Below are 24,487 nucleotides of genomic sequence, written 5' to 3' on the forward strand. Positions count from 1 at the left end.
GTGCTGTGCAATCCACTTATAACTCTAGTATGAAGCCAAAAGACAAATTTATCAAAAACAATAATAGCTATAGCAACTTAAAAGATAGGCAATATGACAATATGTAAATTGATACAACAAAAGGACAAAATGTTGGAGTGTGGAGTTAAAGTGTGGATTTTTTTTCATTTTCTGTTATTTTATTTTATTTTATTTTTTTGAGACAGAGTCTTGCTCTGTCACTCACCCAGGCTGGAGCGCAGTGGCACGATCTTGGCTCACTGCAACCTCCACCTCCCAGGTTCAAGTGATTCTCCCACCTCAGCCATACAAGTAGCTGGGACTATAGGTACACACCACCATGCCCGGCTAAGTTTTTGTATTTTAGTAGAGATGGAGTTTCACTATGTTGCCAAGGCTGGTCTTGAACTCCTTAGCTTAGGCAATCTGCCCACCTAGGCCTCCCAAAAGGTTAGAATTACAGGTGTGAGCCACCATGCCTGGCTCATTTTTTGTTTGTTTCTCTTCTGTGTGATCTAAAATAACTTGTCATCTTTTCAAAATAACATGTTATAAGAGTTTTGTAAGCCTCATGGTAAACACAATGCAAAATCTTATAGTAGATTTACTAAAAATAAAAACAAAACAATAAATTAAAACACACTATCAGACAAAATGGAGTATTTTATAGTATTATAGTTCATTAACTTTAGAGAAAATAGGCAACTGATACGGTTTGGCACTGTGTTCCCACCCAAATCTCATCTCAAATTGTAATCCTCATAATCCCCACGTGTTGAGGGAGGGATGTGGTGGGACGTGAACTGATTATGGGGGTCTTTTTCCTCATGCTGTTTTCATGAAAGTGAATGAGTTCTCAGGAGATTTGATGGTTTTATAAAAGGCTCTTCCCCCTTTGCTTCTCTCTCTTTCCTGTCGCCTTGTGATGGAGGTACCTGCTTCTCCTTCGCCTCCCACCATGACTGTAAGTTTCCTGAGGCCTCCGCAGCTATGTGGAACTGCGAGTCAATTAAACTTTTTTCCTTTATGAATTACCCAGTCTCTGATATTTCTTTATAGTAGTGTGAAAATGAACTAATACAGCAACCCATGCTATGTTATTTGTCCTTTGTATTTTTTATATAGGCTATGGGGTAGGTGGAAACCAGGTGGATTTGACTTTAAAAGCAAAAATCAGAGACAAAATGTGACCAAGGAAGTTCACTGGGCATATACAATATTTGTTCACTATTATTTTTGGAGATATTATGATAAAATTGGCAATATTAATATAAGGATGTGCCTGTAAACCTGGAATTGAGATTGGGGGAAATTCTGAGAGTTTGGAAACTGTAGGAAAAAAGTTGAATCAGTTTGAGTTTGCCTTAATCTGAAGTAGTTTCCTCAGAATCATTGGATAAACTGAGACAGTGTAGTATACCTTCAATATACTAAGCCAGTTAGCATCATGCCAATGACAATAGTTATGACTAAACAAATTAACATTTCTATTAATATTTCCAAGCATTTCCACATCTGTTGCAGGCAAAAATTTGCTCTTAATATACACACTTCAGTAAAATCCTAGTTCCCAATGGTATGCTGTCTTCAAAAGACCCATCTCAAATGCAATAACACCCTTAGGCTCAAAACAAAGGAATTATGGAAAATCTGCCAAGCAAACGGAAATCAGAAAAAAGCAGGGGTTGCAATCCTAATTTTAGACAAAACAGACTTTAAACTAACAAAGATGAAAAGAGACAAAGAAAGGCATCACATAATGGTAAAAGGTCTAATTCAACAAGACTTAACTATCCTAAATATATATGCACCCAACACAGAAGCACCCAGATTCATAAAACAAGTTCTTAGAGACCTACAAAGTGACTTCGACTCCCATACAGTAATAGTGACAGACTTCAAGATTCCACTGACAGTATTTAGACAGATCATCACGGCAGAAAATTAATGAAGATATTCAGGATCTGAACTCAACATTGGATGAAATGGATCTGATGGACCTCTACAGAACTCTCCACCCAAAACCAAAAGAATACACATTCTTCTCATTGTCACATGGCACATACTCTAAAACTGATCACACAATCTGACAGAAAATAATCCTCAGCAAATGCAAAAGAACTGAAATTGTACCAAACACACTATTGGACTGTTGTCCAATAGAAACAGAAATCAAGACTTAAAAAATTGCTCAAAACCACGCAATTACATGGAAATTAAACAACTTGCTCCTGAATGATATTTGGATAAATAATGAAATTGAAGTAGAAATAAAGAAGCTCTTTGAGACTAATGAGAACAAAGATACAACATACCAGAATCTCTGGGACACAGCTAAGACAGTGGTAAGAGGAAAATTTATAGCAATAAATGCCCACATCAAAGAGTTAGAAAGAACTCAAATTAACAACCTAGCATAACCACTAAAAGAACTAGAGAAGCAAGAGCAAACCAAATCTAAAGAGAGCAAAAGATAATAAACAATCTCTGAGTGGAACTGTAGACTGAGACACAAAAAAAAATTCAAAGGAGAACCAATCGAGGAGTTTTTAAAAATTAATAAGATAAATAGGCTGCAAGCTAGACTAGTAAAGAATAAAAGAGGGAAGATCCATATAAAGACAATTAGAAATGGCAAAGGGAATGTTAACACTGACCCCACAGAAATACGAGCAAGCATCAGAGACTACTACCAACACGTCTATGCACACAAACAGGAAAACCTAGATGAGACAGACGAATTCCTGGACACATGCACCCTGTGGAGACTGAACCAGGAAGCAACTGATTCCCTGAACAGATCAATAACAGATCTCTGAAACTGAATTAGTAATAAATAGCTACCAGCCAAAAAAAGTCCAAGACCAAACAGATTGGTCTGGATTCCACCCAATGTACAAAGAAGAGCTGATACCATTCCTACTGAAATTATTACAAAAAATTGAGAATGAATAATTTCTCAAGTAATTCAATGAGGACAGCATCATCCTAATACCAAAACCTAGCGGAGACATTATGAGAAAAGAAAGCTTCAGGCCAGTATCCTTGATAAACATTGATGCAAAAATCCTTAACTAAATACTTGCAAACTGAATCCAGTAGCACATCAAAAAGCTTATTCACCACGATCAAGTAGGCTTCATCCCTGGGATGCAATTTTGGTTCAACATATGCAAATAAATAAATATGATTCATCATATAAACAGAACTAAAGAAAAAAACACATGATTATCTCAATAGATGCAGAAAAGGCTTTTGATAAAATTAAACATCTCTTCTTGTTAAAACTCTCAGTAAACTAGATATTGAGGAAACATATCACGAAATACTAAGAGTCATTTATCAACATTCTATGGAATGGGCAAATGCTGGAAGCATTACCCTTGAAAAGGGCATAAGACAGGGATGCCCTCTCTCACTGCTCCTATTCAACACAGTATTGCAAGTCCTGGCTAGAGAAATCAGGCAAGAGAAAGAAATAAAGGGCAACCAAATAGGAAGAGAGGAGGTTAAAATATTCCTGTTTGCAGATGACATGATTCTGTAACTAGAAAACCCCATAGCCTTGGCCCCAAAGTTCCTTCAACTGATAAACAACTTCAGCAAAGTTTCAGGATACAAGATCAATGTACTAAAGTGACAAGCATTCCTATATATCAAGGAATTCAAACACATTCACAATTACCCTCAAAAGAATAAAATACCTAGGCATATAGCTAACCAGGGAGGTGAAAGAGCTCTACAAGGAGAACTACAAAACACTGCTCAAAGAAACCAGAGATGAAACAAACAAATGGGAAACATTTCATGATCATGTATAGGAGAAATCAAAATTGTTAAAATGCCCATACTGCCCAAAGCAATTTACAGATTCAGTGCAATTCCTATCAAACTACCAATGACATTTTTACAGAACAACAACAACAAAAAAACTATTTTAATATTTATATGGAACCAAAAAAGAGCCCAAATAGTCAAGGAAATTCTAAGCTAAAGAACAAAGCTGGAGGCATCACATAACCTGACTTCAAATTATACTACAGGGCTACATTAACCAAAACGGCATGGTACTGGTACAACAACAGACACATAGACCAATGGAACAGGATAAACAAACCAGAAATAATGCCACATGCAATCATCTGGTCCTTGAAAAAGGTGACAAAAACAGGCAATGGGGAAAGAACTCCCTATTCAATAAATGGTGCTGGGATAACTGGCTAGCCACAGGTATAAGATTGAAACAAGATCCCCTCCTTATACTATATACAAAAATCAACTGAAGATGGATTAAAGACTTTAATGTAAAACCCCAAACTATGAAAACTGTGAAAGACAACCTAGGAAATACCATTCTGGATGGTAAATATCATAGGAATGGTCAAAGATTTAATGACAAATATGCCAAAAGCAATCACAAAAAAGCAAAGATTGACAAATGGGACCAAATTAAACTAAGGAGCTTCTGCACAGCAAAAGAAACTATCAATAGAGTAAACAGACAACCTAAAGAATAGAAGAAAATTTCTGCAAACTGTGCATCTGACAAAGATGTAATATCTAGCATCTATAAGAAACTTAAATAAATTTACGAGAAAAAAATATCCTATTAAAAATTAGGCAAAGGACATACGCGAACAGATACTTTTCAAAGTAAGACATACATGTGGCCAAAAAGCAAATGAAAAAAAGCTCAATATCATGGATCATTAGAGAAATGCAAACCAAAACCACAATGAAATACCATCTCACATCAGTCAGAATGGCTATTACTAAAAAGTCAAAAAATAACAGGTGCTGGCGAGGTTGTGGAGAAAAGGAAATGCTTATACTTTGCTGATGGGAGTGTAAATTAGTTCAACTATTGAGGAAAGTGGCATGGCAATTCCTCAAAAAGCTAAAAACAGAACCAGCATTTAACCCAGCAATCCCATTACTGGGTATATACCCAAAAGAGCATAAATCATTCTACTATGAAGGCATATGCATGTATATTTTCATTGCAGCACTCTTCACAACAGCAAAAGCATAGAAGTTTAATCATATTTGTACATAATTGTATAATTATGTACAAAGCATACGTCTGTATCCTTTAACAGCTCTTCATTAAATTTACAATATATTGGGCCTTAGGAATATTTTTTTGACCTAAATGTTGTGGTCATACACCATCCCCCTACCCACATTTAATGGCTTAAAATAACAATCATTTTTTTGTATCTCACAGTTCTATAGGTCAGGAGTTTGGTTAGGACTCAGTTGAACAATGCTTTGTTCCATGTAGTATTGACTAAGATTACTCTGTGTCTGATATGGACAGTCTGGGATAGAGAATCCAAGATTGCTTCACTCATGCATTTGGTGTCTTCCTGAGGATGGTTGGAAGAAAGGACTTATTTGATACTGCTGATAGATTACCTAAATGTAGCTCTCGAGCATGAAGATCACAAGCTATGAGGGTTTCTTACATGGTGGCTCAGTGCCTCCAGAGAAAGTCTGAGTCCCAAGAAGTCCAGAGAAAAGGGGAAAGGCTTCTGATGACCTAGCCATCAAAGTCCCAGATATCATCTCTGGCACGTTTTATTGATCGAGCAAGTTGATAGGCCAAACAATTTGGATAAAGAGTTCCAACAGGGAGATGTTTCCTTATCATTTGGGAGGAAACTGAAATTTAGAGTAGTTATTTGTCAATGAATAGTCAAAATAGTAAGTGGCAGAGCTGAAACTGAATACAGATCTGTCTGATTAGAGAACTACAAATCAAGAAAAATAAAATTAAAATAAGAATAAGATATTTAATCAATCTTTTGCATTAAACTCAGGAAGATTTATTTTGTAAATATCAAGGTGTCATGTTGTAAAGAATTTTAAAGTTTGATAATCCACATATTTCCAAAAAATAAAATACCTATTTAGATTTTACTAACAGAAACCTAAAAGTAAAGTTACACCTTCAAGAAGTTTCTCAGTGCTCAGGTGTATCCCTGACATTGGAGGCTAGAATCTGTCCCAGACAGAAAAACCTGCTTAAATGAATGAGAGATGAACAGGAACTCCAAATGGGCATTTGGAGGAGACACACTGGGCCTTTGGGATTATTCCCACATGAACAACATGACACCCAGTCAAATATTCAATTATAACTTATTTGGAAATTAAATAAAGTCACTCAAAAGGTATGCAGTGGCCACACAGACCGACAAACAACAACTGGAGAGAGTGGACATATCATGGGAACAAAGGAACTAGATTTTGTAGTCGATTTCATCCTATCAGTGACATTTTAGAAAAGCCACTCAATGTCTCTGAATCTTCCTTTGTAAAATGAAGTAGTTACAATAGATATCTGCAAAGCTCACTTTTAATATGTTCTAATTAATTCATTTTTTTTCTAAGTATTGGATTCATTTTCCTTATTCCTGTATTAAATAATTTATATGTTCAAAATTTACTGTAAAAGCTTGAATTGATCAAAAATACAGTTATGATGATTTACTCACCACAGTAAAAATGACAAATCAGAGACAGTGTGCCCTAAGTTGAAAATTTGCATCATAATACATTATAAAATGGTTTTACATTCACAATACTAAACTTCATTATCAAATAATTATAGACTTTATTGATAATCTTTATTTTATTCTATAATAGAGATGATGTTTTAATCATTTATCTTATTTCCATTTATGATTATTTTAAAATCTCATTACCTTCTCCAACACAATATTCAGGGAGTGGTTAATATTAGGTTAGATTATGTAGAAAAAAATTACAACAACAATGTCTAAAATATATAGACACTTTAGCCCAAACAAGTGAAAATGGGAAATAATAGGAAACACTTGGTATATCACTTTAATAAGGTTCAGAGTAACTGAAATTTATTTCAACTTTTTAAAATAAAGGAAAAATATTTGGAACATGTACTTTCAGTTATCTCAGTTATCCTTTCTGGTTCCTACTTACCTACTCCAGTCTCTGCTCACATAATGAACAGTGTATTATCTCTGAAAGAGGCTGGGCCTAGGGATAAATCTTACCCTTAGTACTCAAGAGCTACATGACATGGGCAAATTAGCCTCTCTGATTTTGTTCAATATCTCCAAAATCAGTTTGTAGCCATTAAGTAGGATAATGTATATAATGGGGTCCCAAATTATGGTTGCATCTGAGAAGCACTCAAAATATGATTGTCGTTATTATATCTCTTTGTTAATTTGTCTGCCTGATAATCAGAAATATATAGTATTGCATTAAAAACTGATCTCTTTACTATTGTGTCATCAAAACTGCTTAGAGAATGTTAAGCTCCATATATCTATATATATAAAATATATAGATATATATAAAGTACACTTATTGTATGCTTTGATCTCTAGATGACTGCATTTCTTATTCTATTATGATTACAGAAATGAAATTCAATTTTGAAGTGAAGAACAGCTTCTCGGCTGGGCGCGGTGGCTCAAGCCTGTAATCCCAGCACTTTGGGAGGCCGAGGCGGGTGGATCACGAGGTCAGGAGATCGAGACTATCCTGGCTAACACGGTGAAACCCCGTCTCTACTAAAAATACAAAAAACTAGCCGGGCGTGGTGGCGGGCGCCTGTAGTCTCAGCTACTTGGGAGGCTGAGGCGGGAGAATGGCGTGAACCCGGGAGGCGGAGCTTGCAGTGAGCCGAGATCGCGCCACTGCACTCCAGCCTGGGAGACACAGCGAGACTCCGTCTCAAAAAAAAAAAAAAAAAAAAAAAAAAAAAAAAAAAAGAACAGCTTCTCTTTATTAGCTTTGTTTTGCTACTTCTTATTGCATTCATAGTAGAGTTGCTTTGCCCAATACAATAGTATCCAAATAACTATGGCCTTTTATAGTGACTTTTAACTTGCGATCTACAAAAATATACACATACATGGTGGAGACACTCCTTTGTTTTTAATTTTCTCCAACTTCCAATTTTGTGCTAGGCACAAATATATTGGTCAAGGTAGACTAACAGCAATAACAAAAACTCGGACAGTCTCATTAGTGTAAACACTACAGGTTTATTTCTCACTCACTTCATAGTCCAATGTAGTCAGCAGTAGGAATTTGCTCCATATGATCATTCAGGATCTAGGTTACTTCCATCTTACACTTCAATATATCTTCAGGGTTTTGGGGTCCTCCACTGGATTTTCATCATCAGGATGTGAGAAGAAAGATGGAGCGAGCTTGGTAGATAATAAGGAAGCCCTTTCAATGAGCAAGACCTGAAAGTGGCATATTCTACTTTAATCAACATTCCAGTAGCCAGAACCAAGTCACATGATCCCACTCGGCTATAAGATATGCTGGGAAATTTCATTAGGATGAGTCACAAAGAAAAAAAGGAGGGTTTCGTAAACACATGATATTGTTTCTGACATAACACACTATCAGTAAGAGGTACTTATTAAGAAATAGCTAATCATTTAATAACTGAACATGCTTATAAATATTGTGAAATATTAGTGAATATCAAAAGACAAATTATATGCAATATTTAACAGATTTCTGACCCACAAAGTCAGTTCATAAAGACAAACAAGGATTTAAGATTTTAAAGAGTCACAAAGTATTTCCTAATTAGAAATTAGAAAGTTGGCAGGAAAAAAAATGTTTAGATTTTATGGTTGGCAAACCTTGATGGGAAAGTTATGGATCAGTCTGCTGAAAATAGATACCTCAACTGTGATTAACAATAAGGAAGCTTAAACTAAATTAATGAATATACATGTTGACTTTCAGCTTCAATTCACTGGAATAATTACTTCACATTAACATATGAACAAGCCAGTCATCAACAGTCTAAACTCTCAGGTCACTGACTACTTCTACAAATATATTTTTAAAGTTTTTATTATTATACAGCCTTCTGCAAATTTTCTGTCCACATTGTAACATGCTTAATAGCACAGAATCTCATAAATTCTTACAGAAAGTGTTTTCTTAATGTTAATTTATCATTATGTTAATGAGAATATAATAGAACTGTACTCTGATAGCACTGCTGACAGCAGAAGCCACCAATTTGTTAGCAACCATCAAATAGCAACAAATATTCATCAGTTGTGGACAGAGCAGCCTATCAATTATATCCCCTTTTTCTTGATTGACATAGTGGATTGTAGTGTTATAATATAGACTACAAAGTGTTCCAGAAACCCCTATTTTTGTAGATTCATAACAAAAAGTGTTATTTTTTTCCACTTTACTGACTTCTTTGTCATAGGGTTTTTGAAAAAGTCCTAGAGGTTCAACTACTTTTTCATCAAAAGTTAGGTAAAGATAATCGCATAAGTTAACATTTCATAAATGTTAATCACATAACATCATCACATTCACATTTAAAATGCACTCAAATCCTTCTGTTTTATTTTTCCATATCTTCCCTAGAATGGTTTTGGCTCTCCCATAAATTGTGTTGCCTATTCAGATCTAACACATAAGAAAGCTTACATAAAAAAGGGAGAGTTTAGTAATTCCACATATTAAAAGTTAAATTAAATTTACTACTTCCAATAGTCCTGGAAATTGAATAATATGCAAATAATTTAAAATAATCAGATACAAAAAATAAAGTAAATTGTTTGGATGTTTTAGAAGTATAGAATAAAAGTCTGATTAGAGCATACACTCATGAATCAGACTTGATCCAATCCCTGGGTCCAGCACTTGCTAGCTACACGAGCTTGAGTTTCACAACATGAGAGCGTTAATGATACCACCCAGAAAGTCATTGTGAGAACTTTGTTAATTCCAACATACGATGCACTGGAAGAGTGCTTGGCATGTTGTAAATATTATGTGAGTGCCATTATTGTTTGTTTATCTCATAACTTAAGTTTTCTAAATTCAAATTCTTAAGCGTAAGATTCATTTTCTACTATTTTTGCAAAATTTTAATTTGATAGGAGTAGAACTGTGGCATCGGTAATCATATTATCCTCACCCACATCAATACTCACATCAAGAAATGTGATTTAATAACCACTGCCTACTTGACTTCTCTTTTTGGACACATTAGCTACATACATTCTTCTGATTTATCTGCTATGTGATTAAAACACCAGGAAACATTTCTTAGTATTAAATTTTGTTATTTCATCAATTACTAAAAAAACATTTATTTTACCTATTACGGATACAAGCTTGACATATGACATATATGACACCAGATATGGCATGCATTTCCATACAAAAGGTCTTCCAATCTGGCAGTGAAGATATAAATTTTAATCAACTATCTTTTATATAAAGCTATATATTAGAAGTGTCATATGATTATTTCTTTGAAAAAAAGAACCAATGTGATTTTATCTTCACTGAAAGGGTCATTCAGCTATAACTTGTATTTTCAGATTCACAATATGTTTTTCCCATTTTTAAAATTCAATGCTTTCAATGTAAAACCTTTTGTTTTGTTTAAAAGTTAGTATATTTCCTTTATCTCTGAAAAAAAGGAAGAATAAATTATATAACTGATTATGTCTGTTAGCTTTGACTGCGAGGAAACAAAATATAGCAATGATGTCAATCTTGATGGCTCAATTATTTAAAATTTTCTTTATGTCATTTCTTAAAAAATACTTTTCTATTTTCCATTTACATATTTTTTATTTCTCTTTTATTAATGATATTGCATATGTCATTTTTATAAACCAGCTAATACTCTACTAAATACTTATCATTTCTTTGTGTTTGGAACATTCAAATTCTTTTAGCTTAAACTGTATTTTCTCTTTTTTTCATAATATCATAGTAACTGCTTTAAAGATAAACATTAATGAAATGACCCCAAATTGGATTTTTTTCTTTTGGAATTTAAATTTTTACTTAAGTAAATGTTTATGAACTCATAAACTACGTAGGGAACTAAAATGGAGGAAACATTAGGAGGTGTGGCCATTTAACACTGAGTTACTTATAATTTAGAAAGTTTGTTAACAGATGATAGACTTTATTTGACATATGTCTTTTGCTCTCCATAGATCTAAATATGAATATAAAAAAGATTATACTACATCCCTTATACTGTAATAAGCAGTAACTTTTGGTTTTTAACTTTAATTAAAATTGACATTTTTATTATTGAAACCACTCCTGATTATTCAAAACTTAAGAAAATTTTAGAATCATATAAAATAGGTAAAGGTTTACCAATGATTTTAGCTTTCAGTAAAAGATAACTGAATATACTGACTTTTTTCTCCGATGTCTCACTGAGATTTTTTTAAATGCCTACTTTGGCATAACCCATGACAGGTTATATTCTTCTTTTGAGTTACATTCAGTAGTTTAGAAAAGTCATGAGGCATGAGGTTGAAAGCCAAGTACTCTCAATATGTACGAAGTCCGTAAATCTCATTATTAATCATATACCCTTGTAGTTCTGTGAAATGTTCATAGATTTAAAATATAAATTTATACAATAATATACTTTTAAGCTACTCTAAATATTTAAACTACTCATATTTCCTATGAAAAACTCAGTGCTCAACTATACAGATATAGATATAGACATGTATATGTGTGTGTGTGTGTGTGTGTGTGTGTGTGTATTTCCTTAGGTTACAACACACACATACACATTTTGCAAATACATTTTCCTCCATATATTTGGATACATATAAAATAGCTTTGTTAGGCCAAAGTTAAAAGTAACAGCATTATCAAATCAAAACCCATTGCTTCCAGCTCAAAAAGTCTTAATCACTATTAATGAGTTTCATATTAGGTCCTCAGTCCTATGTGTCTTATCTACTATCCCTAGGATAGGGTCCTTAAACTTTTGGTTCTAGAATCATCCTGAGCCATCACATTCATGTTCTGAGCATTAGAGTGGAAGAAAAACAAAACAAGAAAGCAGAGGTTTTTGAAGTACAATATCATTTAAGCTGCAGCATCAGCATCATTTAGGAACTTACTAGAAATGCAAATTCTCAAGCTCTTCTCCAGACTTACTGATCTAAAACTCCAGGATGGAATTTAACCATCTGTTTTTTTTTGTTTTTGTTTTTAAACAAATCCTTCAAGTGATGATGATAAGCAACAAACTTTGTGAACCACTGTTCTAAGGATGTATCCCAGAGTTACACACACCACTTGCCCTCACATACTTAGTCATATGGCCACACATCACTGAAAAGCAGGATAGGAAATGTGGTCATTATTTTTAAGTAGCCATAAGTCCAGCTAAAAATCAGGAATTTCATTAGTCTCATGAGAGTGTGAATAATAGTAAGCGTTATCAGCCTGTGCCACGTAATTCTGAAAAGGAAGGTGGGAGGCAGGGTCACAACTATAGAAAGCAGGATGCTTTTTAACAATATTATGCTTCTTTCATTAAAATTTTTATTTTAGTTGAAAATAGTTTTGATTAAAAACAGACTGCTAGTTTTCTGTATTTACTAGTTTTAATGGCAGCCCTTTTCTCTTATTCAATTTTTAAATCTTACACTAATCATAGGGGATGGGAATAATTTTTCTCTCCATCTTAAAGAGAAGAAAATGAAAACTTCCAAATTATAGGTTACCTTACTCAAGATCTCATACAGCTAGTACGGGGAGTCAGACCTAGGTTTTCTTACCCAAAGTCCTGTACACGTTTTGGTACATCACATTCATTTAATAAAGGCTACACTCTTTATCTTTAACACTGCAGCACTTTAGTTTTCCTCTTTTCTTTCCCTGTCTCTAAAATATTGTTTTCCTGCAGATGTTTCCCAATAAAATGTTGAAGCCTTTTAAAATGTGAAGGCTAAAATAATAGCTTATGTAGCAAGACTAAAACAACTTTACAATTATAATACTAATCAGAATGAGATACACTTGACATTTTCCTCTTTCTAGTTTATATTTCAATCATTGAAACCTCAAAGAAATAACCAGATTTTAATAACCAAGAAATGTTAATAACTCAAGATAAATAGCTGCCTAGCACTAATATTTCTAAACTTTGATTTGAAGTTAAACTAATGCGACAACGCAATCTTTAAGACACGATGACAAGTGACGTTAAATTGTTGCTTGCTTGTTCTTCCATTTAAAAACTCAGAAAATAGTTGTTATGACAGGAGCTATAATGAGAATAGAAAGTGATTAAAAGTTACTGTTTACTTTTGATATCGTGACAAGAATATTAAATTCTACTCAAGTCACTCTTTAATAGTTTAGAAGTATTTACTGTTAGGGGTGTAATAACAGAAACTGATGATTTGCTATAGCATTTCATAATTTCCATGTGAAAACAAAAACAGCTATGTAGTTTACAAATATGAAACTAAATATAACAATCAACATGACACGTTAACAGTAACCATATATTTCAGGACACAGAATAAAAGGAACTTTATTGAAAGGTCATATGAGTTTGATGCTACATAGCAGAGAGAACTCCTTATATTGTGACTAGTATAGGTTTTCTAATGCTGTAAGGGTCAGCAGCATGGAGGATCATCTGGCCATGACTTAGCCAATCCCAGAGGTAACCCCCTTGCTCTATGCATGCTGTGTCTGAAGCGATATAGTTACTAACCCAAAAAAGCCACTTTCAATCTCAGAATTGAAATTCTTCCCTGACAGAAGTCCTAGATACAAAAAGAAAGTATTTGGTATTACTACTCCTATGGGAAAGAATGTTCATTTAAAAAGGTCATAAATAGCTGTAATATTATAAAATGATAAGATTAATCAGCATTCGGGAGGAATGGAATAAAACTATTACATCACCCTAAAGAGATGGAGAAGGAAGTGATCATTCCACCTATACAGAGTATGGATCACATGATTATAATAATTATAGCATGTTACCATATATTGAGAATTCATATTACGATTAGACTGTATATCAAGTATTACGCACACTATTTCAGTTAATCTTCATTACCTATCATTCAGGGGTATTATTGCTTTTTTTTTATTTTTACTTTTTTTTTGAGACGGAGTCTTGCTGTGTCACCCAGGCTGGAGTGTAGTTACATGATCTCAGCCCATGTAACTCTGCCTCCCGGGTTCAAGCAATTCTCATGTCTCAGCCTCCCGGGTGGCTGGGATTATAGGCGCATGCCACCATGACCAGCTAATTTTTGTATTTTTTGGTAGAGAAGGGGTTTCACCATGTTGGCCAGGCTGGTCTCGAACTCCTGACCTCAAGCGATCCACCCGCCTCAGCCTCCCATGGTGCTGGGATTACAGGAGTGAGCCACTGCATCCAGTCTTACTCCTCTTTTAAATCAGGAATCAGAATGATAGAATTTTAGTTTTCAAAGTCATAGAGTTAGCTTGGTAAGATGGCTAGATATCCACCAAAAGTTATAGACTTACATCAAGGAAGTAGCTATATAACCAAGGATTATATTTCTCAGCTCCGATTTCTATCCAAGTAAGTTTGTTGGTGGGTTCTCACCAATAATAAAGGTGACTGTGTCACTTCCAGGTAAAGATATTTAATAAGCTAGTCAGCCTTCTCCAGGTTCTCTTATTCTACCCACCAAGTGGATTTGAGACCCTACACAAGGCTGGAGCTACGAGATGGCAGAAGCCTAGCTCCCTGAATCACTCCGTATTTGAGAGCTGCTTAGAATTTTTATTGGTTAAGTCATAGATACATTTGGGATTTTCTTCTTTTTTTTTTTTTTTGCAGTTGTGTAACTCTCACTAATACAGCCAATAAATAGTGAAACATGGAAGAAACCTAAGTTTGTCTCATTCTTTGACCCATGTTGGTTCATATATGTTCTCCTGATGTACCTGGATAGGTCTAAATAGAATTGTTCGATATTATAATATGGCTTCTTCCATCAAGGAGTCACACTTCAAGTTGAAAAAAGCACCAATACCATTGGTAACCAGCTTTTTTATACCCTAAGAAAAGAATGTTAGTAACTCATTGAATTATGGTAATGATAATAGTAATAGACCTGCTGAGTTAATTCACTCAGCCAGATTTATAGATATACTGTTGTCTTCCACATTCATTGAAATAAACCAACCTCAAAATTGGTATTCGAGGGAAAACTCAAACGCCTTATTTTTGCTCAGGCCTAAGCCTAGTCCTCCAAGACAATTTATAGAAGCCATGCATTTGGAGTTAAGGGAGTATCCATATACTGACAGGACTAAAACTGTGATCTCTATTTGATTAACATTTTGTCTATAACTGTCTCTCCTGTTGTCACTCTCGTTCCAACCTTCTCTGTGATATCCCCATTGCTCAGCACAATGACAGGTGCAGCATAAGATCTGGGTGTACACACACACTGTTAAATAAAAGAAAGAGTAAAAGTGGTAAGAATTTGTAAAATCAAAGCTATGCTTTCCCAGGGAAAATGTTCTATCTTTTGTTTATTTTGTTACATATGGTGATAATATGTTATTTTCTTTTCTTTTTTTCTTTAAAAAAAGAAAAAATGTTAACCCAAAATATAGCATTAAAAAAAAAAACATTTTAATTGAGAATAATTCAGTACACCAAGTTCCCTATCACAGTGGTTCTCAACCCATCAGAAAGCAAGTGGGCCTCATCACCCTCCACAACACCAATCTCCCTACCAAGAAGCAGATGTTCAGGCCAGATACTAGAACACTAACTTTGAAGATACAGACATGAAGACTGAGTATTTCTCTTTTTCAAAGGTTCAAATTTATTTTTCTTAAAGCACTACAATGATAAGAAACAACCAGACTGAGAGTCATCTTCGCAGCAACAAAAATACATGGCCTTTACAATAAATATATTCATGTAATAACAAACAGCTAACATTCAATGAGTGTATAGTGTTCCACACTAAATACAATGTGGTCATTCTCCCTTTAATCACCACAAATATTATTTAACATATGTATTAGCCTAATCTTACAGAACAGAAAATATTATCTTACAGAATAAAAAACTGAAGGTTTGAAAGATCAAGTGTATTTTTCAGGGTCACAAAGTTATTAAATCATGACCCCTACATTCAACTTTTTTCTCTTGGATACAGTCTATGCCTTTGAACTTCCGTATACACTTCCTATGCAAAAAACCTCCACAAATAGTTTTACATAAACAGTTGTTCCACTTAGTCTAATTTAGTCAAATTCTTAGGAAAACATTTGTTTGGAATGTACCCTTCTTAAAAACAGTGATCTGGCTGGGCGCGGGGGCTCACGCCTGTAATCCCAGCACTTTGGGAGGCCGAGGCGGGTGGATCCCGAGGTCAGGAGATCGAGACCATCTGGCTAACATGGTGAAACCCCGTCTCTACTAAAAATACAAAAAAAAAAAATAGCCGGGCGAGGTGGCGGGCGCCTGTAGTCCCAGCTACTCGGGAGGCTGAGGCAGGAGAATGACCTGAACCCGGGAGGCGGAGCTTGCAGTGAGCCGAGATCACGCCACTGCACTCCAGCCTGGGAGACACAGCGAGAGTCCGTCTCAAAAAAAAAAAAAAAAAAAAGCAAGTATCCAGTGTACATTGATCTCCAGATATTTTTGTTTTTATGGCTGTTGATACTCTGATCCATAGGTCTTAATATTGTTTCCAGTTAGTTTTGGGGGATCCCTTCTGAGTTAACCTACAGCATAGAAAATGGCAAAGACTTCTGAGACTACGGAATTTTTCATATCATATAGGGAACATAAAGGAAAACCTATTTGCAAAATGCTTTACTGTCTGAAAATTGATCAGGTTGGGAAATCACATAACCTAATTTTCTTGAGACAGTGTTGGTTTGTGCCTGTTGTCCTAGGAAAATGGAAGAGGGAAGAGTAGTATCTTAAGTACAAGTAGGCTTTTGTGAAAATTAATACACATTGAATTTTTGGTAAATGGCTGCAACTGCTAAATACACTATAAATGTTCAATATTATTACTGTAATTATTAGTGTAAACAAGCGTTAAAACATCTAACTCTTTTATTCACTACAACGTATACTGGTAAATTTTTCTTGGTTCGAAAGGTACATGCTTTCAAAGTTTCCTGAGTATTATTCCTCATTCTATCTAAAAAAGCAATTTGAAAAATAAATCTCGACTCTAAGTTTCTAGAAATTGTTTTTACTTGTGGTAATTTTGCTCAGCCAATGAGTCCATTTTAAATCCCAATTTCAGGTTACAGAATGTTTAAAATTGAGGTAATGACTCCATTACCCAAGCTGAAACACGGTATTTCAGATTTATATGTACTATATCAAAAAGAACACGGTAAATAGGTGTTTCTCTTGAAAAATGTAAGCAAATTAAATTCAGGTCATATGAGGCAATGAATTGGAATTTGTTTTCTAGTCACTGTAGATTGCCTTTTCCCTTCTATTTCTTGAATTTTCAAATATTATATGTGCTATCATTTACAAACTTATTTAGTTTAATATATTGTAATGCATTATAAATTTAGAGCAAAAAATGTACAATGTCTAACCACCCTTTTATTTATACTGTAATGCCCACGGGAGAAAAAAAGATGTGAATTTATAGTGTGATCTACACGTAAATGTATAAAATATATAAAGCCATAATTTATATACAAACAAAGCATGCTATTTCTGTTTTTTAATTTCAAAGGGTTGCCAGAATTGTTATAAAACATCCTGGTCAAAATAACCTAATAAAAAAGATAAAGATTAGTAACTTAATCCATTTTGAAACAGTTTGAAATACATGAAGAAACAAATAGCTTATTACCACTAAATTAAGGTAAATTCCCTATTCTGTTTTCTGGCATGAAGGGAATATAGTAATTTTGTGAAAAAGGCACTCAATATGATATGTCTCTATTAGAACATAAGATATGAATAGCAATTATAATAATTAAATATAATTACATTAAAATAATTGGTACTTAAAGTATAAATTGCAGTACACTACTCAGCAATTAAATACAGACAAAATTTCAATATAATTTATATTGCTTTATCCCTTATTCAGGAAGTGATGAAAATAATCTCCCTGTGTGTTTTCAATTAAATCAGCATCACATCAGTTTTCCATGTTTTTAAGCTAGATAGGTCATAAAACTAATGACTTACTCAACTTTCAAAGTGGTTATGGTTTGACAGGCTTACCAAATGCTCTAGAGAAGTCACTTCCTACTTTTAGAGATTCCTAGAGTGAAAACTGTCTCTGCTGTGGAGCCAAGGGAATAGCAACCTAAGATTTTATTATCATTTACATATAATAGGATTTGAAGCTACTGATACACAAATCTAGTGGAGAACAGGCATAGGTCGTTTTGATTTCTATTTGTTTGGGTAGCTCCTTTTGAAAATAACATGTGGCATTGGAAAATGACAGATTTCTGAGACTCTGGAATTCTCCGCATTTTGAGGGCAACATCAAGGGGAAAGCTAATTTTCATTAATTTCAGATTGTTGATAGATCACCATCAGAAAGATTACAGGACAAAAAATGAATAAACAAAAATAAGCCTATAGACTTTTGACTCAAGTATGATCTTAATTTCTAAAACTTAAGTTATGTCATCAAATGTTAAAAAAGCAAACTGTGAAAAGGTCATGTAATATTCAGCATCTTATCAACAAGTTTGATATTAGTTAACTATTTTTCCACAGTAATGTCTTAAATTTTTGTTTTTCAGACATGTAAGAGTTAGACCTTATATTCAATTCTCACTGGTACAGCTTCACAAATTGTTGAAGTATGACATAGTTTTCTACCAATTGGTAAAACCTGGTTTCCAGACTGCCTGAGTGACCACTCTGCCACACTAGTATCTCTCCTGGCTTTCTCTGTCCTATCCCCTTGAAGATTTGGCAAATAACCTTGGCATAGAAGAAGGTAAGAACTCTGCTCTGGCCCTAAAGCCAGTTTCTATTTAGTGTCTCACTGGTGATAAAACATACTGAATGCTGCCCTTAGAAAGATGCTCTTTGAAACCACAGGCAATCCTTTTCCCAAACCTTAGTGTCTCGAGTATCACACCTAGATGTTGCTTTTAGCTGGGACCCTTTCCATATGGAATGTTGAGCAGTAAAGCCAACCAAGCACTGGTAGAGTGACCAGTGCTTATTAGCATTTGAGGGAATCAAGGGACACAGACACTGGGAGGAAATCATAGAGGCTGAGGATCAAAGTACAAAGGAATGAAGAAAACCCAGTCCTCTGCCAGGCAGGCACTGAGATCTAAAGTGGAGAATAATCCGGAAGAAGAGGAGGAACAGAAGACAGTGGAAACAAAGTAGAGGCAGGGGAAATGAAAACATCAAACACAAAAGTATGCCTCAGGAAATGTGTGCCTTCAGGTGCAGGAAGGTGAGAAACAAGACTAAGAGAAACGAAGCATGAAAGTCCTTCTGGCTATATGAGCTGGAGTTCAGGCATGCTTCTCCAGAGAACCCACAGACCTCAGGGACCAAACAGCTCTAGGCATCTAAGAATGGAGACAGAATGAGTCCCTAGAAAGCAGACTGACCTTCTCACATGAATAATCCTTGCTCAGTATTTGCCAAAAATTTGATAAAATTAATTGTCCATCAATTTATAATGATTGAAATTCCAGTATAGACATTACAGTCACATAACCCTTCCATTCAATTCCTGGGAGCCTGCTTACTAATACTGTATCTTCAGCAAGTGATTTAACCTCCCGTAACATGTTTCTTAAACTGATTTTTTTTTTTTTTTAGATGGGGTCTTCCTCTGTCACCAGGCTGGAGTGCAGCGGCACGATCTCGGCTCACTGCAATCTCTGCTTCCTGGATTCAAGCAATTCTCCTGCCTCAGCCTCCTGAGTAGGTGGGACTACAGACATGTGCCACCACACCTGGCTACTTTTTGTATTTTTAGTAGAGACGGGGTTTCACCATGTTGGCCAGGATGGTCTCTATCTCTTGACCTTGTGATCTGCCTGCCTCGGCCTCCCAAAGTGCTGGGATTACAGGCATGAGCTACCGTGACCAGCCAAAAATGTTTTAATGTGAAATGAAGGTACAAATAATTTTAAATTGCTTTGGACTGATCAGTACTGAAGAAACGAGAACTGTGTTGTAATGAACACATTGAACACTAAGGAGACTTCGTTAGCAGAGTCCCTGATATTCTGCCAGTGAGATCTCCTCTGTGGTCTCAGGAATGGACAGAGGAAAGCGGTAACCCACTACTGTCATTTCAGAAGACACTCTCACTGAGGAAGCTGCTAACACATTCCACTTAACAAGGCCCTTTCAATGAGGAGAAACTTGTTCTACATGACTCAGGTGAAAAATAATGTACACCTTTTGTATTTTCCATTTTCTAAATCAGTTTCATAGGGTTCTGAACACCCACCTGCCTAGCTAGTGGCCTTTTCCCTTTTGTTAAGGGCAAAAAGTGCCTCTGGCTTCTTATGCACTACAGAAATCTTGGGAAAAAGAAATCAGTTTTCAGTTCAAGGAAGGTTCTCATTAGTCATGTCTTTTTGGTTTGATCATCATGTCCACTCGCCCATGCTAAATCTAGCCAATGGGACCCTTGCTGCTCTTCCAAAGGTACTGAACTTGAGGTTCAGTCTTCAGATGCACACCCCCATCAGAAGTCTAGACATAACACCCCATCAAGGTCTTCTAGTGACTGTTGCCGTCTGGGAGAACAGAGGAGGCTCCATGCACAGAAGCTTCTCCACAGCTGTCTATAAATTCCAGGAACCCACTTCACTGAGGGCAGCACAATCCTTGCCCTTCTAGGCCATCCGTGTCTTTTCCTTCCCATGGGCTAGCTTTCTTGAACAAAAGCAGTTTAACTTCTGTCTGGCAGGAGTAGTGTCCAGACTGAAGGCAAGGCTGCTTCGTGACATGACCACAGGAAAACAAAACTTACGTGTTTTTCCATCTGACCATATTCAACATGCATTGCAGGGTACTAAAAGTAATGAATCTTATTCCTTCACTGATAATTGCATATTATTTACTTACTCAAAATAATGTTATTAATATGCAATTCAATAATGGGAAAAAATTGAAACTTTTAAAAATCTATAAATTATAGATTAGTACACTCTTTAGATATGTAACTTGATACTTCTGATATCTTCATCTAAATAATAAATTCCCCATGTACGAAATCTTTTGATTTTTTTCCCTATGGTATAAATTTATTCAATAAATGTTATGTAAATATCTATTTTAACATTTAGGATGTGCAAAATGTTTAATAATAAAATGTAACCAATGAATGTTAAAAATTACTTTTAACATGTATGCATATAGGTATGTATATGTGCTTATGGGCATATTTATATTTATATTTCCTTGAAAACTATGTAACTTAATGTCCTTTCCATTTGCTAAGTTTATTACTGCAAAGTGGAAAAATAATAATTTTAATATGGTAAAACTTTATTAAAAACTTGTTATGTGAAATATATGTAATATTTCTGTTTTAAACTTCCACAATTCATAAAACTAATGAATTTTAAAATTAGTTTTTAGTAAGTCCAATAAAGGCAAACTATAATTTGAGGAATGCTTGCTCGGTACATATCTAACCTATAATGAAACGTAAATACTGAAGGAGATGAGGTCTTTGTTAGACTCAAATGTTTTAAATTTCAGCAAGAGGACAATATGTTAGCTCAAGACTTTGACAGCTGTTACATGAATGATATTGCCTTAGTCCAATAATTTGCAGAAAGGGTCAAAATAATATTAATTTATAGCGACATCCTGAGGTCAGGAGTTCCAGACCAGCCTGGCCAACATGGTTAAATCCCATCTCTACTAAAAGTACAAAAAGGAGCCGGGTACAGTGACTGGGATGGGTAATCCCAACTACCACTGCACTCCAGCCTGGGTGACAAGAGACTCCATCTCAGTATATATATATATATGTAGACATCATATACATAAAAGCTCACAAATCTGAATTTTCCATTTTATCTCATCAATTTCTAAGAAACAACTTCTTAATTTATTTTACTGACATTAGAAAAATATACTCAGGTAGTAACTGAAAAGAGATGAAAAGTAGTTTAACAAGTAAAAACAAAAATCCAGCCAAAGCTCAATTTCATTTCTCAGTCTTAAAATAAGTAGTACAGTGTATATGAAACAACAACAAACCTAATTATGCAGCAACATTTACCTAATACTATTACTCTATTTTATCTGAGTACTTGTAGTAAATTCTTTTGTATAAAATGTTTAAGGTCTATAAGTTAAAGGTGGATCTGTGAAATGTACTATATTAGGATATATTAAGCTACTGTGATATCTAAAGCATATATGACAGAACAGTGGATATTCTCCAGTACCCCCAAAGTAACTTGTTTAAGGTCACATCCAGCCATTACATAGGATAATCTTTGTGCATGCGCATGTTGGCCATGTGCTGTCACTTTATGTTTATTACAGCATTGTTACTTCAAGTTTGATATTATGACTCAGTGTTGTTAGAATTCTTCAACCTCTTCACTCAAGCCATGATTTTCTGAGAGAAAAAGTTAGAGCTGTCAAGAAGAGGATATATATTTCCTAACATTGAGTTCATGAAATGATGTTTAAAGGTAGAATTAAGTTTTGCATTATGACTGTGCATCTAACTTGTATAAGGTACCTTCTGATAAAACAAATAAAAATTTCCTTATAATATTTTTATTTAACTGATGATATTAAGCTAAGCACAGTATCCAGTTATACATTGTTATCTGATGTAATTTCAAAGTAGAATATTTTGAAGCAATCGTGTGTCTTGTGATATCAAAATATTTTAATGGTAAACTTCAACTATTCAGATAATATTGAAGTACTGAAAGTGTTTCTGTGTAATTAGTCAAACTATGTGATAAATATTTTGCTAAGAAATTCTAAGACCTTTTAAAATATTATTCTTGACTCACAAGTAGTTTTGGGAATGTTTAGAAAACTAAATTTTTAAAATAAGAATGTTTTTGTACCAGTACCATGCTGTTTCGGTTATTGTCGCCTTTGGGCAGTACGGCCATTTTAGTGATATTGAGTCTTCCAATCCATGAGCCTGGGATGTTTCTCTATTTGTTTTTGTCATCTCTGATATCTTTCAGCAGTGTTTAGTAACTATCTTGGTAGAAATCCTTCACCTCCTCAGTTAGCTGTATTTCCAGGTATTTTATTCTTTTTGTGGCTATTGTAAATAGGATTGTGTTCTTGATTTGGCTCTCAGTTTGAATGTTATTGGTGCAAATAAATGTCACTGATTTTTGTACACTGATTTTGTATCCTGAAACAATGATTCAGATTTTTTCATTACTTATTAAAAATAATGATCCAGTGATTATCTTTGTGTATATATGCTTGCAAATTTGTGCAATCTGTGTGTTGAATAAATTTCTGAAAGTGAAAATGCTGGAAATCTATATTATTTTAAGACAGATTTGAAGTAGTGGTAAACATTCATTTGTGGGTACTACTGAATACAAGAAGTACAGATTTCGGTAGAAGAAACAAGATTCGGAGTAGAAAAAATACCTGGGAATCATTTCTCAATATAGTTTGATAAAAACGCTATAGGGAAAGGTAGGTGGAAGTAGAAAGCTAAGAAGCTCAGGATCAGTCTTGGTCTCCCACATGTGCGAGGTTTTGCAGAAGTGGTGTTGACAATCAGCACAATGAGCATGTGATATAAAAAAGAGAGGACTGTCCAGAAAGCAAACACCAAAGAGCGTCAAAGCGAACGAGCGGTCAATAATCTTTCATTATTAATAGTAAGTAGTCTTAATCCTAAAACAAACAGGGATATTGGAATCAACCATGAGATCACTGTCACACTAAAGAATGGTTTTGTAAAATACTTATGATGAAGATATTAATTAGGAATGCCAGGCAGAGACAGAGAAGTGGAAGTAGAAACATGTTTCACAAAGATTGATGGCAGGGGCAAGGAAAGTGAATTTGAGGCAGCATCTGTCTTAACAAAAGACACTTGTTAAAGTAAGTTGAAGGAGATTAAGCCCAATTGTTAATTCTTATGGCAAATTAGTTGGGGTTACATAATTTGCTCTCATGTGGTAGATCTGAGTTATAGATAGAATATTAAGTTACAACGGACAAATTTAGGGATTCACAGATATTTTATTATATATCATAAAGCCAAAGCATTTTCTAATTGAAATATCTGTAGCATGAGAAAAAAAAAAAGTGAGGCTATAAATTTAGTCAGACTGCTTTCAAAATGATTATAGTAAACTTTAATGCTTACATTTTAAAAAGTAAGAAAAATGTTGTTGGTCAATACTGAATATATGTAATCATATTTACTGGCAGTTTCATCAAATAAAAAGAAAAAAGAAACACACAGTACTGATTGTGCCACAGGTCAGAGAAAGGACTCAATATTCATGGGTATTTTTACTTTACAGGTGTTACATGCATATCACTGATTCTTCTAAGTGGCTGGCAGATCCTAAATAAAATTAATAGCATAAATAGTAGAATTTTATACTAATGTGAAAGTCAATAAATAAACTGCCCTCGAACTGATTAAAAGTTTTTTAAATGAAAGCTTTAAAGGGAGTGTATGCATGG

General features: G+C 34.6%; 1 protein-coding gene and 1 long non-coding RNA gene across 11 annotated transcripts in view; one reads left to right on the plus strand and one right to left on the minus strand.

The window, feature by feature from the left end:
• Window positions 1–24,487, minus strand: part of LOC105477433 (EPH receptor A6) — a 950,680-nt gene that overhangs the window by 668,020 nt on the left and 258,173 nt on the right. The gene's annotated exons all lie outside the window — the stretch shown is intronic.
• Window positions 22,386–24,487, plus strand: part of LOC105477434 (uncharacterized) — a 67,940-nt gene continuing 65,838 nt past the window's right edge. For all 3 annotated transcript variants that reach the window (XR_984670.3, XR_984673.3, XR_984669.3), the window contains exon 1: window positions 22,386–22,491. This is a non-coding gene — a long non-coding RNA (uncharacterized lncRNA). The remainder of the gene's footprint in view (window positions 22,492–24,487) is intronic.

The sequence above is a fragment of the Macaca nemestrina genome, chromosome 2 (genome assembly GCF_043159975.1).
Source record: "Macaca nemestrina isolate mMacNem1 chromosome 2, mMacNem.hap1, whole genome shotgun sequence".
Lineage (NCBI taxonomy): Eukaryota > Metazoa > Chordata > Mammalia > Primates > Cercopithecidae > Macaca > Macaca nemestrina.